Here is a 14,287-nt window from a genome sequence, read left to right on the forward strand (position 1 = left end):
CTAGCTCTCAGGAATGGGTCAGAGCAAAACATTTTTGTGAGTGTGAAATAAATATCCTCAAATAATGCAGGCAGGAGGGCATTGAGGGACGAGCAGGAACTTCATCCATACGTGTTCAAGACAGGCTTCCTGGTGATGCTCCAAACTCTAGAACCAGCTAAAGGTTTACTGTCACCCAGAAGGGCTATGAGAATGAGCCCCTCCAAAAGAAGAGATGAAAGGCCTTCAGCATCTCTGATGATGATGATGGTGATGGTAGCTGAATGCTTACTCTCAGCCCTGCACGGTGCTAAGTGGAGTCCATGATTGTCTCATTTAATCTTCATAACAATCCAGAGAGGTAGATATTAATACAATGCCCATCCATATGAAGAAATCGAGCCTCTGAGAGTTTCTTAAACAAGAAACTGGCCCAGCATCACACAGGGGACACATCGAAGCCTGTGTTTCAGATGTTTTCCAGGGACCAGGGCCACATCATCTTCTGGGAGAGAGATAAAGAGAGCAGCACGGGCAATGAACTGATGGGACTATGCTTGGGCTAGTGGGAATAATAATAAAATAATGGTCAGGAGTTCCATGGTGGCGTAGCAGTTGAGGATTCAGGATGTCACTGCTGTGGCTCAGGTCACTGCTATGCATGTGTTTGATCCTTATCCCAGGAACTTTCACACGCTGTGGGTGTAGCCAAAATAAATACATACATAAAGATAATAATAGCACTTACTGAATGTGCACTAGGTAACTGACACAGTTTGAAGCGCTTTTACATGCATTAATTTGAGGTGAAAGAAAACCCAAATACACAGAACTGGCACATGAGGGACCAAACTTGAGGCTTTTGGAAGACCTGGAAATACCCTCTGACCACATCAAACGGGCAAAAAAAAAAAAAAAAAAAAAAAAATCCTAGCTGTACTGTGGATGTCACTTCTAATCAGGGATACTCATTTATTCAGAATTTACTTATGAAATGCCTCTTGTCTTCTAGGCACTGTTTTAGGCATGAGGGCATAGAGAACCAAAGAACCTCAAGGAGAAGAGTGAAGTTCAGAACCTACAAAGAAATAAATATTCAGAAACATCTGTAGTTTTGACCCTCTGCTCAATACCACCAGAGAAAAAGAGAAGTACTATTACATTTATCACTGGTACTGTGAAACTGTGCCCTTGCCTAATTTCATTTCTGCAAGCCTTTACTGTGAACCATGAATGCGCTGGGCGCTATGTGTGGAGGCACTGGCCCAAAGATGAAGATGCGCTTTCTCTCCTTGAGAAGCGCAGTGTGGGAGACAGACAGGTAAGTGGATAATTATATTACAGATGATTCCTGCTGTGATTGAGATGTGCACAAAGTTCTGCAGGAGCAGAGGAGTGTGACTAATTCTGCCTGGGGGTGTCAGATAACGTTTAATTGAGAGAGGAAATCTCCACTAGGTCTAAGGGAAGGCTAGGACAACCCCAGGTGGAGATGGACAGAAAAGACATCCAGGGAGGAGTCGTTTGTGGCTAGAATGCCCAAGTTACAGTGCTAGGTTCTGAAACACGGACTGCACATGGACAGCCTGGGTCCCTCAGACACTGGTGGGGTGGGGGAGTCCACAGAGTTAATGATTTATTGAAAAGGAGGACTTAGGCAATATGAAGCTACCAGTTAAAAGGCCTGAGTTGTTAGCAACCCACTGACTGTTTCTCTATGCAGAAACCATTCATGCATCCACCATAGTTTTTCCACTCTATGTTTAAGCTAAGGTATTGAAAAGACTGCGGTGCTTTTTGTAGTGGGGAGGCGATGTAAATTGGTACAGCCGCATAGAAAGCAGATTGGCAACATCTATAAAATTACACATGCTGCATGTATCTTGTCACTTCTAGGAATTTATCTTCAGATGCATCTCTGCACATGAAATAACTTATGCACAAATATTTAGCACATCATTGTTTATAATATCAAAAGACTGGATACAAATTAAATGTTCATCAGGAGGGGATTGGTTGAATAAATTATGAGAGCCTTTAAAGTGGGATACTATTCAATGTAAAAAGAAAACAAAGAATATGGTAGCTCTTTGTGTCTTGTTTGGAATGATACATTTTTAAATGACAAAAGGCAAGGGGCAGAACCATTTGTATGAAACGGGGATGGAGGGAATTCAGGTCATCCGTGGAGTGTTCCAATAGTTGAATTAAGAACCCTAGGCTGCCCTGCCTTTACTCCTTGTGATATGTGTCAAGAAAATTTACCTGAGAAGGACTCTTCTGTGACTTGTAGCCAAAGGCATGTAGACAGTAACTCTGAGGTTTGTGGAGGTCTTTACATTTGGAACAGGAATAAAGCAGAAGAGGGAGTTAAAACTCTGACTTGCAGGAATTCTCCAGTTGACTCCATTTTAATGCTAGTGGGCCCTGCCAAGTGCTTCCGCCCTCTGGGTTTTCTGAGATCTGGATCTCAGAGCAGCCAGTCATTCACATGACAAAGCTGGGGGGATTTCTGTGCAGAGACACAGTCTGGCCAGATTCAACCTGCCTGACTTCTTTTAAAATATAGCCTCATCAAAGCAGAAACACTAAAAGCCTGATAGAATCTATTTGCAGTCAGGGGCAGTAGGGCAATGTACTAGATGCTAGAGTCAACTCTTATGATATGGAATTCAAATAAGCCATTCTCTGCCTGCAGGAGGACCCAGATACTCCTGACTTGCATAGGATTCTGTAGAACTGGAAAGTCTGTGGATTAAGCCATGGTAGTCTGAGAACTTGTCCACACAGCTGAAATTGTCCTGTCAGTATTATCCAGACAATTTTAAGGACTCACCGTGACTCACTTATCTATTCTTTCAAGAAAATTATTTGTCCCCTGTACTCTGTTAGGTGCTAGCGATATAACAGTGAGCAAAACTGAAATGGCCTTGCCTTTATTGACTTACAGTCTAGAGAAGGAGATAGCAATTAGTTGAGTAATTATCAGTAGGTGTACAATTACAGCTGAGCTAAGCATTGAAGAGTTATGGTGGGTAAGAGTGGCTTTATTAGAATGGCATCAGGGAAGGTCTACCTAAAGAAATGACACTTGAGCTGACATCTGAAGAATGAGTTAGAATTAACTAGGTGATGTGGAGAAAATCATTTCAACAGAAAAAAATAGTTCCTGTGAAGGCTCCAGGGTTGAGGGTCACATCGAACACTCAGGGAACTGGAAGAAGGCCAGTGTGGTTGGAGGCCAGAGAGTGAGAGGGCTGTGCTTGGTAAGACTGAAGCCTGACAAGGCAAAGCCAAGAGACATGTAAAGTGTTTTGGTAAGAGCAATGGAAAACTTGTAGTACAGAGCGTTAGTTGTCCCCCAAATTCCATTTCCCCTCTATTCCTTCAGTATTCAAATCCCAGAGTTTGGGCTCTGTATATGGCTACCTAGTTAAAGACTGTTTTCCAGACTCCTTTACATGTAAATTTGCTCATGTGACCAAGTTCTGACCAATGGATTGTGAGCAAAAGGGCAGGCTTTCATTTCTTCCTATTTTCTTCTCACTGACTGGAATATAGACATGATGTGGGGGCTGGAGGAGCCATCCTAGACCGTGAGATAGAAACCATATGCTGAGGATGGTGAGGCAACAAGATAGAGGGAAACTGGATCCCCATCACCATGGAGCAGCCATAGCAGCCCCTGACTGTTAAATTCAGACTGTATGTGACAAGTTGATAAATTTCTGGAGTTCCCATAGTGGCTCAGTGGTTAACGAATCAGACTAGGAACCATGAGGTTGTGGGTTCAGTCCCTGGCCTCGCTCAGTGGGTTAAGGATCCGGCGTTGCCGTGGGCTGTGGTGTAGGTTGCAGATGCAGCTCGGATCTGGCGTTGCTGTGGCTCTGGCGTAGGCCGGCGGCTACAGCTCCAATTCGACCCCTAGCCTGGGAACCTCCATATGCCGTGGGTGCGGTCCTAGAAAAGGCAAAAAGACGAAAAAATAAATAAATAAATAAATAAATTTCTGGAATTCCCGTCGTGGTGCAGTGGTTAACGAATCCGACTAGGAACCATGAGGTTGCAGGTTTGGTCCCTGCCCTTGCTCAGTGGGTTAACCATCCGGCATTGCCGTGAGATGTGGTGTAGGTTGCAGACGCAGCTTGGATCCTGCGTAGCTGTGGCTCTGGCGTAGGCTGGTGGCTACAGCTCGATTAGACCCATAGCCTGGGAACCTCCATATGCCGCGGGAGTGGCCCAAGAAATAGCAAAAAGACCAAAAATAAATAAATAAATAAACAAATAAATAAATAAAAATTAAAAAATTAAAAAAATAAATAAATTTCTAACTTGATTTAACTCTATTTTTTGGGTCTTTGTCATAGAGGTTACACCTATATTCTTAGTGTCTGTTTCACACTGAATGTTTGTGTCCTCTCAATGTTCCTCTTTTGAAACCCTAACCCCCAATGATATTAGGAGGTAGGGCCTTTGGTAGGCAACTAGGTCATGAGGGTGGAGCCCTTGTGAATGGAATTAGTGTCCTTAAAAAAGAGACTCCAAAGACCTCTCTTGCCCCTTTTACTGTATGAGGACACAGTGAGAAGATGGTCATCTGTGAACTAGGAAGTGGGCTCTCACCAGACACCAAATCTGCCAGAACCTTGAATTTGAACTTCCCAGCCTCCAGAACTGTAAGATATAAATGTTTGTTATGTAAGCCACCAGTCTATGGTGGTTTTGTTACAGCAGCCTGAAAGGACTAAGGCAGTGACGTACCATTGAAGTATTCTAGGAGACAAACTCAGATTTCCATCTTGAAGTGATCACTCTGGCTGCCTCGTGGAAGGTAAAAGCAGTAACAAAAGCCACTGCAGCCCCCATCAAGGAGGATGTGTCTTGGATCTACAAAGTATCTATAAAGATTATAATGGATTGGACTCCATTAGCACACCTTTCACTTGGTGTAGTGGAAAGAGCATGGACTCTGGCCTCAGAGAGAGCTAAGTTCTACTCCTGGATTCACTACTCTGTTGCTGTGACCTTGGGCAAGTTACTTAGCATCTCTGCGTCATCTATAACTTCAAATTAAAGTCCTTTTTAGGACATGTAGGGTTAATTTTAAGATGGCCTTTAGACTTGAACTACAACATCACCTCTTCCCTGGGTCTACAGCCTGCCAACCTGCCCCCAGAGAATTTAGACTTGCCAGCCTCCATGGTCACTCTTTCCTTAAGATAAATGGACCAATTCTTAAGATAAATCCCCTTTCCCAAATGTCTATCTATCTATACAGTCTATTAGTTTTGTTTCTCTGGTTAGCTCTGATAATTCGGGGATAAATTTTCTGTTAATTTATAATATACTTACAGCAGACTGCACAAATATGAAGGGCACAGCTCGATGAATTTGTAAAATGTGAGCAAACCTCCATCCACAGGAAGATATAAAATATTGGGATTCTGTAAAGATGGCTGTGGCAGAGGCATGCTGTTGCACTCTAAATCCTACATAAAGAATGAACAATTAGATAGAAAAACTAAAAACTCACAGATAACATTTACAACAAAATTAGGTGGTGAGATATATCCACAAAGCCCAAAAATACAGGTGGGTGAGGACAAGGCATATGGGCAGAAGAAAGCAGAGGGAAGTAATGGGTTTCTGATGAAACTGAGAACATAAAATAACCAATAGGTATTCATGGGTCAATGTGAAAAAGCAGCAGAAACTGGGAGAGATTTTGCCTAATTCCCTAGTGGGTGAGTACAAGCAGCCTGCAGGAAGGTCTGAAATAAATGAAGTATTCCAGCCCTTGTGAACTCTCAAGATAGCTGTCCATCAGGGCTTTCTGCCAGGACAGGATCCCAAGCTGAGAACAAAGTGCTTAGAGAAGAATCAAAATGGGGCAGGATAGGTACAACAAAGATAAAGACAAGGCAAGGCTCAGACAAGGATGGGGAAGGGAGCAGAGCCAAGAAATCTTAGAAAGCATGCTGCCACATTTTTATTACTACATGAACATAGCAGAAAAAGGAACTTTGAAATTAGAAGACTCACTCTGATCCATGCGTCCCTCTAAAAATTCAGGATAATTAATTTCATGTAAAAATAAGCAAAGGAAAGTATTAAGGCCAAATCAATTACAAAGTTATAAGGAAATAAGCAGAACCACAATACAGGCAAAGAAAGCATGCTGGGAAGACATGCCCACAGAGCAGATAAAACTGTGACCTTAACTATTTAGAAAGAAGATAAAAAATGTTTAAAATAATATGACATAAAAGGTTATGCAAGATAACTAAATTAAAGACAGTTTGAAATGAGGTGACGGAACTCAGAAAAGAATTAGAACTGAATGACAAGGTAATTTCAGAAGGAAAGGCTAAATTGTAAAAACACTTAGAGTGAATTAACATAGCAGATAATGCCTTAAGAGAAATAGAAGGTGAAAAGGAAGAAAACATTAGATATTGAAATGAAATTTTAAAAGAAATGAAAAGGATTCAAAGAAAAAGAAAATTCCATGTATTGAAAATAGGCAAGTATGACTTAACACACAGTAAATAGAAATCTCTGCCGTGAGCTGTGGTGTAGGTCGCAGATATGGCTCAGATCAGGTGTTGCTATGGCTGTGGTGTAGGCCGGCAGCTACAGCTCTGATTAGACCCCTGGCCTGGGAACCTCCATATGCCAAGGGTGCAGCCCTAAAAAGCAAAAAAAAAAAAAAAAAAAAAAAACCACAAGCAAACTGAGTTTTCTGGCTTTTCCTGATTGATTTATTCTTTTTATAATTCTGGGATTCATTTTACATTCTGTAACCAGCCCTTTGGCAGATATGTAATATTTCTTCCACTCTTTGAGTTTCCCTTTCACTGTCTCAATGACTTTTGATAAACAGAAGTTCTTAATTTTAGTGTAGTCCAATTTATCAATCATTTTTCATATGGTTAGTGATTTTTATGTCCTATTTACAAAAGCTTTGCCTACTCTAAGTCATGAAAGTATTTTCTTAAGTTGTCATCAAGAAGCTTTATTCAGTTTCTAATCTATGTAGGACTGATTTTTGTGTGTAGTGTGATGTGGAGATTAAGATTTACATTGCTCCAGCACTGTTTATTGAAAACAAACAAACAAAAAAAAACCGAGATCATCCTTTCCCTCAGGATATTAGAACAGCAACTTTTTTTTTTTTTTTTTTTTTTTTTGGTTTTTAAGGCCTCACCCGTGGTATAGGGAGGTTCTCAGGCTAGGGGTCTAATGGGAGCTGCAGCTCTGGCCTACACCACAGCCACAGCAACCCAGGATCTGAGCCATGTCTGCGACCTACACCACAGCTTATAGCAATGCTGGATCCTTAACCCACTGAGCAAGGCCAGGGATTGAACCTGCGTCATGGATGCTAATCAGATTTGTTAACTGCTGAGCCACGATGGGAACTCCCAGAACAGCAACTTTATCATAAATCAAGTGACCATAAATTTGGGAATCTGTGCATGGAGTTTGCTCTGTTTGTCTATTCTTGCGCCAATCCAATGCTGTTTTAGTTATTATAGATTTATAATAAGTTTTGAAATCTGATTATCTGATAGACCAGTTTTCCACCTTCTTTTTCCTCAGTATTGTCTTTGCTGTTTTGGCTATTTGATTTCCATATAAGATTTATTTTATTTTTTATTTAAAAATTTTTTTCTATTAAGATGTAGTTGATTTACAATATTCCTTCAACTTCTGCTGTATAGCCATGTGACCCAGCCACTCCCCCCGCCACATACATTCTTTTTCATAGTGTCTTTCATCATGTTCTAACCCAAGAGATTGTACACAGTTCCCTGTGCTGTACAGTAGGACCCCATTACTTATCCATTCTAAATGTCATAGTTCGTGTCTACCAATCCCAAACTCCCTGTCCATCCCCTTCTCTCGGACACTCTGCAATTTTAAACCATTGAATAACAAATAGACCTGTGGTTTATGACCTTCAGTTTACATATTTCTCAGCAGCATTGAATAATGTTGATTCCTTTAAACTCTCTCTTTCTTTGACTTGTTACTGAACATTTTCTTGGTTTTCTTCCTACCTTAGAATACTCCTTTTCTGCCTTCCTTTACTGGTTTATCCTCCACTACCCAAACATTATGTTGGAATTCCTTAAATCTTAGTCCAAAGATACTTTAAAAAAAATGAAAACAAAAACTGGAGTTAAGTATAAATTTTAGAATCAGCCTGTCAATTTTCATTGAAACATCTATTGGGATTTTGATTGGAACTGCATTTAATCTCTTGATAAGTTTGGGGAAAATGTACACACTACTAAGTCTGACAATCCATTAGTATGTTCTTTCCTCTATTTATTTAGGTTTTCTTTAATTTTTCTCAGTAATGTTTCCCAGTCTTTCTAGTTTTGCATGTAGACTCTTGAATATATTTTTCATTAGATTTACTCCAAGGTGTTTGATACTTTTTGATGCTACGATAGATAACATAACTTTTAAAATTTCTATTCTAATTGTTATTGCTTGTGTATAAATTTTAAAATATTGATTTTAAAATATTGCCCATTATATCTGGTGACCTTGATGAACTCTTTTGTTAGTTTTGTACATTTTTTTAACCTTCTTCATGCATAATCGTGTAGTATCTGAATAATAAAGTTTTCTTTTCATCCTTATACCTTTTATGTCTTTTTAGCTCAGATCTCTAATGTTGAATAGAAGTAATGATAGTGACATTCATTTTTTAAAGTTTTTTATTTTTTCCATTATAGTTGGTTCACAGTGGTCTGTCAATTTCTACTGTACAGCTAAGTGACCCAGTCACACATATATATGTGTGCGTGTGTGTGTGTGTGTGTATATATATACATATTCTTTTTCTCACGTTATCCTCCATCATGTTCCGTCATAAGTGACTAGATATATTTCCCTGTGCTATACAGCAGGATCTCGCTGCTTATCTACTTCAAATGCCGTAGTTTGCATCTATTAACCCCCAACTCCCAGTCCACCCCACTCCCTCTTGGCAACCACAAGTCTGTTCTCCAAGTCCGTGATTTTCTTTTCTGTGGAAAGGCTCATTTATGCTGTATATTAGATTCCAGATATAAGTGATATCATATGGTATTTGTCTTTCTTTTTCTGGTTTATTTCACATAGTATGAGAGTCTCTAGTTCCATCCATGTTGCTGCAGATGACGTTATTTTGTTCTTTTTTATGGCTGAGTAGTATTCCATTGTGTATATATACCACATCTTCTTAATCCATTTATCTCACGATGGACATTTGGGTTGTTTCCAAGTTTTGGCTATTGTGAATAGTGCTGCAATGAACATATGGGTGCATATATCTTTTTCAAGGAAAATTTGGTCCGGATATATGCCCAAGAGTGGAATTGCTGGGTCATATGGTAATTCTATATTTAGTTTTCTGAAGCACCTTCATGCCGTTTTCCATAGCGATTGAACCAATTTACATTCCCACCAGCAGTGCAGGAGTGTTCCCTTTTCTTCACACCCTCTCCAGCATTTGTTATTTGTTGAGATAGTGACATTCTTATCATGGTCTTAATACCAGGAGGAAATCTTACACTTTTCTACTAGTAATGTAATACCTGCTGTGGTGGAGGCCTTGCACAGGTGTCCGGTCCTGTGAGGAAGGCATCTGCATAGGAGAGCGACCTGGCCTGGGCATAGGAGCCTGAATGGGGTGAGAAGGGCATTCCAATGGAAGGGTGGTACAGTACCACCCAGGACAACTGAGGAGGGCATCTACATATTGGGTGGCTGATGTGGTGTGTTGGTACCCCATGTGAAGGAAACGTCCTATGTGTAGTAGAAGATATTAGACCCAGGGGAAGAGCTTTCACATAAGGGATGGCCTGGTGCAGTGCGTCAGAACCCAATGGAGTTAGAGGGACATTTATGGAAGATTTGCAGAGGAGGAAAAGTGAAGGCGACAGGAAATTGGTAACATACAAAGGAATGGACACAATCAGGAAATACATTGAGGAACATGGGAGCCAGGTTTCTTACTGTTAGAGAAAGAAGTTATAAATATGAAAAGAGGTACAACTAGAATTAATGCTGGAATGTGAGATTAGAATTGGAGGTATTGTGAGTTTGAAGTTTTCAATACACAGTTTTGTTTTGGTTTTTTTTTTTTTTTCTGTCTTTTTTGGGGCTGCACCTGCAGCATATGGAGTTTCCCAGACTAGGGGTCAAATCAGAGCTGTGGCCACTGGCCTATACCACAGCCACAGCAGCACCAGATTCCAGCCAAGTCTTTGACCTACACCACAGCTCACGGCCATGCTGGATCCTTAACCCACTCAACTGGGCCAGGGATTGAACTCCTGTCCTCATGGATACTAGTCGGGTTGTTACCACTGAGCCACAACCGGAACTCTAATACACACAGACTGATAATAGTGTGTGTGTTTGTGTGTGAGTATGGCCATGCCCATGAGTGCAAATGTGAATATATTTCTTAGCTCTGTCCATTAAGAAGGTTTAGGAGTAGCCACACCCCAGTATCAATGAGCATATCCAACAACCAGATCTTGGTTTCTCGATGCCTTTCTTTGCTAAAAGGAGCCAACGCTCTTTACTTTTTTTTTTTTTTTTTCTTTTTGCCTTTTTTAGGGCCATTCCCATGGCATATAGAGGTTCCCAGGCTAGGGGATCTAATCGGAGTTGTAGTCGCCGGCCTATGCCAGAGGCACAGCAACGCGGGATCCGAGCTGCATCTGCAACCTACAACACAGCTCACAGCAACGCTGGATCCTTAACCCACTGAACAAGGCCAGGGTTCGAACCCGCAACCTCATGGTTCCTAGTCGGATTCGTTAACCACTGAGCCACAACTCCCCTTTCCTTTTTTTAAAAAAATTATAGTTGATTTACAATATTGGGGCAATTTTTGCTGTATAGAAAAGTGATTTAGATAGATAAATTTTATTTTACTTTTTTGTTTTTTAGGGCCACACCCACAGCACATGGAGTTTCCAAGATAGGGGTTGAATCAGAGCTACAGTTGCTAGCCTATACCACAGCCACAGCAATGCAGGATCTGAGCCACATCTGCAAGGACAGGGATCGAACCCGTGTCCTCATGGATACTAGTGGGATTCATTTCCACTGCGCCACTATGGGAACTCCCACATAGTTATATTTTAAAAATTCTTTTCATTCCCAGGAGATTGGATATAGTTCCTTGTGCTATATACAGTATGATCTGGTTGTTAATCCATTCTAAATGTATTAGTCTGCATCTAAGGAATTGAGATGCCTATGCATCCAAGTGGAGATCTCAAGTAGTTTCCTGTACTTAAGGAAGCAATGGAGACTGGAGATATAAATGTGTCATGAGCTTATGGCTGAATTTTGCCTAGAGACTGAATGGAGAGAGAGAAGACATCCGAGGACTGAGCCTGAAGCCTCCAACTCCCTCTTGGCATCTCTGACCTCCAAAAAGTTGATGTTTCAGATGTTTATATCCAGACCACCTCTATTCCAGTCTTTTGTGAAAGCCTAAACTCATTGAAAAGATTGTGCTGGGAAAGTGAAAGTTTACAGTGGTTTTGAGGAGAGAGAGAGGCAGGAGCTGGGTGGGGAGAGGGGGTGATGAATTCTGCCAGTGTCCTCATATGGCAGAGGGAGTGGGTGAAGGTGGAGAAAGAGAAGGAGAGGGAGAAGCTTTTGGTACTAATCCCATTCTGAGGACCCTGCCTTCATGACCTCATCTAAACCTGGTTGTTTCCCAAAGGCCGCATCTCCAAATACCATCATGTTTGGGGCTAGGGCTTAGCATATGAATTTAAGGGGGGACATAATTCAGTCCATAGCAGGTTAGTTAGGGTAGACTTTGTTAAGACAGTGGCTTTTGATCAAAAACTAAATAAGATGAGAAAGTAAGCCCAGCCTATAACTAGAAGAATGTTCCAAGAAGAGAAAAACAACCATTGCAGAGACCAAAGCAGGAGGCCAGTGTGGTAAGGTCAGAGGAAGGGCTGAGGCTGAAAAGGCAAGGGCAAAGGGAAAATTATGTGGGCACTCATAAGTCAATATGAAAGAATAATATGAAACTAACACAGTATTATAAATCAACTATACTTCAATTTAAAAAAAAAATTGTGTATTTGGACCACAGAGTGAGATAGGAAAATGTTGTCCTACTGCAGAATAATCCATAAACCACTTGAAAGTAAACCCTCAGAGTTTAAAAAAGAGGCATGAACCATGTTGTGATCAAAAATTTTGGTTTGGGGAGTTCCTGTCGTGGCGCAGTGGTTAACGAATCCGACTAGGAACCATGAGGTTGCAGGTTTGATCCCTGCCCTTGCTCAGTGGGTTAACAATCCGGTGTTGCCGTGAGCTGTGGTGTAGGTTGCAGACGCGGCTCGGATCCCTCATTGCTGTGGCTCTGGCGTAGGCCGGAGGCTACAGCTCCGATTAGGCCCCTGGCCTGGGAACCTCCATATGCCGCAGAAGCGGCCCAAAGAAATAGCAAAAAGACAAAAAAAAAAAAAAAAAAAAATTGGTTTGGAGGTCCCCAGTAGCTCAGGGTTCCCATTGTGGCTCAGTGGTTAACGAAACTGACTAGGAACCATGAGATTGCGTGCTTGATCCCTGGCCTCACTCAGGGGGTTAAGGATCCGGTGTTGCTGCGAGCTGTGGTGTAGGTTGCAGACGCGGCTCGGATCACGTGTTGTTGTGGCTCTGGTGTAGGCTGGCAGTTGCAGCTTCGATTCGACCCCTAGCCTGGGAACTTCCATATGCCGTGGGAGCAGCCCTAGAAAAGGCAAAAAGACCAAAAAAAAAAAAAAAAAAAATTTGGTTTAGGAGTTCCTGTCATGGCTCAGCAGTTAACAAACCCGACTAGCATCCATGAGGATGTGGGTTCGATCCCTGGGCTAGCTCAGTTGGTTAAGGGTCTGGAGTTGCCATGAGCTGTGGTGTAGGTTGCAAACGCGGCTTGGATCGCGTGTTGCTGTGGCTCTGGTCTAGGCCAGCAGCTACAGCTCTGAATGGACCCTAGCCTGGGAACCTCCATATGCCGCAGGTGTGGCCCTAAAAGACAAAAAGACAGAAAAAAAATTTTTTTTTGTTTTATTGAAGGCCCAGGCACTCCTCTGAGAGAGCTCCCCAAGAGCAGGCTAGGCAGGAGTCCTGGAAGAGAACCCCGGGGCAGCTTAAAGCTCAAACCCACCCCCACTGCTACCACCACCACCACCACCACCAGAGACACTGTGCTAATGGTTCTGATGATAACAAATGGTTCTGTGTGGCCACAGCTGCCTCTGACACTGGTTGGGGGCAAACTTGATTCAGAAGCATGATGGAAAGTGAAGCATCAAATTTCTTACTTAGCAGGAAGCTGATACCCAAGGAATGTAACCTGGCAGCAGCCCAGAAGGAAGATTTGACAGTTTTACAGGCTTTAGGAAAATGGCTTTCTTGTCCCAAGGCCTTTACTATGAGGAAGGGTCACTGGGACTTAACGAAGAACTCCTATCACCAGCTATGGTTTGGACAGGGAGGTTTGAGGAATCCAGCAGGAAATAAGCCTTAGGGTCAGAGCCCAGATTGTAGTCAACAGTGCCTTATCCAGATTCAGTCCTTCACTGACAACCAGATGTGACAGACCATCCTCCTCAGCATCAAGACCAAACATGTATTTCTTTGAAGTTATCAACAAATATCCGGAAGGAAGATTTCCAGGCAGGAAGTTCTATTTGTTGGGATTTTTTTCCTTGCAGGTATTAGATTTGCTATTCAAACTACCTTAAGATTAGAAAAAATGTGGGAAGGGGAGTTCCCGTCATGGTGCAGTGGTTAATGAATCTGACTAGGAACCATGAGGTTGCGGGTTCGGTCCCTGCCCTTGCTCAGTGGGTTAAGGATCTGGCGTTGCTGTAAGCTGTGGTGTAGGTTGCAGACGCGGCTCAGATCCCACGTTGCTGTGGCTCTGGCGTAGGCCGGTGGCTACAGCTCCGATTCACCCCTAGCCTGGGAACCTCCATATGCCTTGGGAGCGGCCCAAAGAAATAGCAAAAAAAGACCAAAAAAAAAAAAAAAAAAAAAAAAAGAAAGAAAGAAAGAAAAAATGTGGGAAGAAGGGGTGTTTATTGGGTTATAGACCTGCATCAGGACCAGATGGATCCAGGGGCTAAAATTACATCAGGAATCTATCCCTTCATCTGTTGACTCTGTTTTCCTGCATATTAGTTCAGATGACCTCTCTCCATGTGGGAGCAAGCAAGTCACCAACATCTCAAGGTTTTCATCTCACTAGCTTAGCAACCTCAGAGGAAGGAAAGGCTCTCAT

General features: G+C 42.0%; 1 long non-coding RNA gene across 1 annotated transcript in view; it reads left to right on the forward strand.

The window, feature by feature from the left end:
- LOC102162937 overlaps positions 1-14,287 on the forward strand; it is a 51,313-nt gene that overhangs the window by 10,667 nt on the left and 26,359 nt on the right. Inside the window, exon 2 of the long non-coding RNA XR_002339116.1 lies at positions 992-1,300. This is a non-coding gene — a long non-coding RNA (uncharacterized LOC102162937). The remainder of the gene's footprint in view (positions 1-991; positions 1,301-14,287) is intronic.

This window comes from Sus scrofa, chromosome 15, assembly GCF_000003025.6.
Source record: "Sus scrofa isolate TJ Tabasco breed Duroc chromosome 15, Sscrofa11.1, whole genome shotgun sequence".
Taxonomy (NCBI): domain Eukaryota; kingdom Metazoa; phylum Chordata; class Mammalia; order Artiodactyla; family Suidae; genus Sus; species Sus scrofa.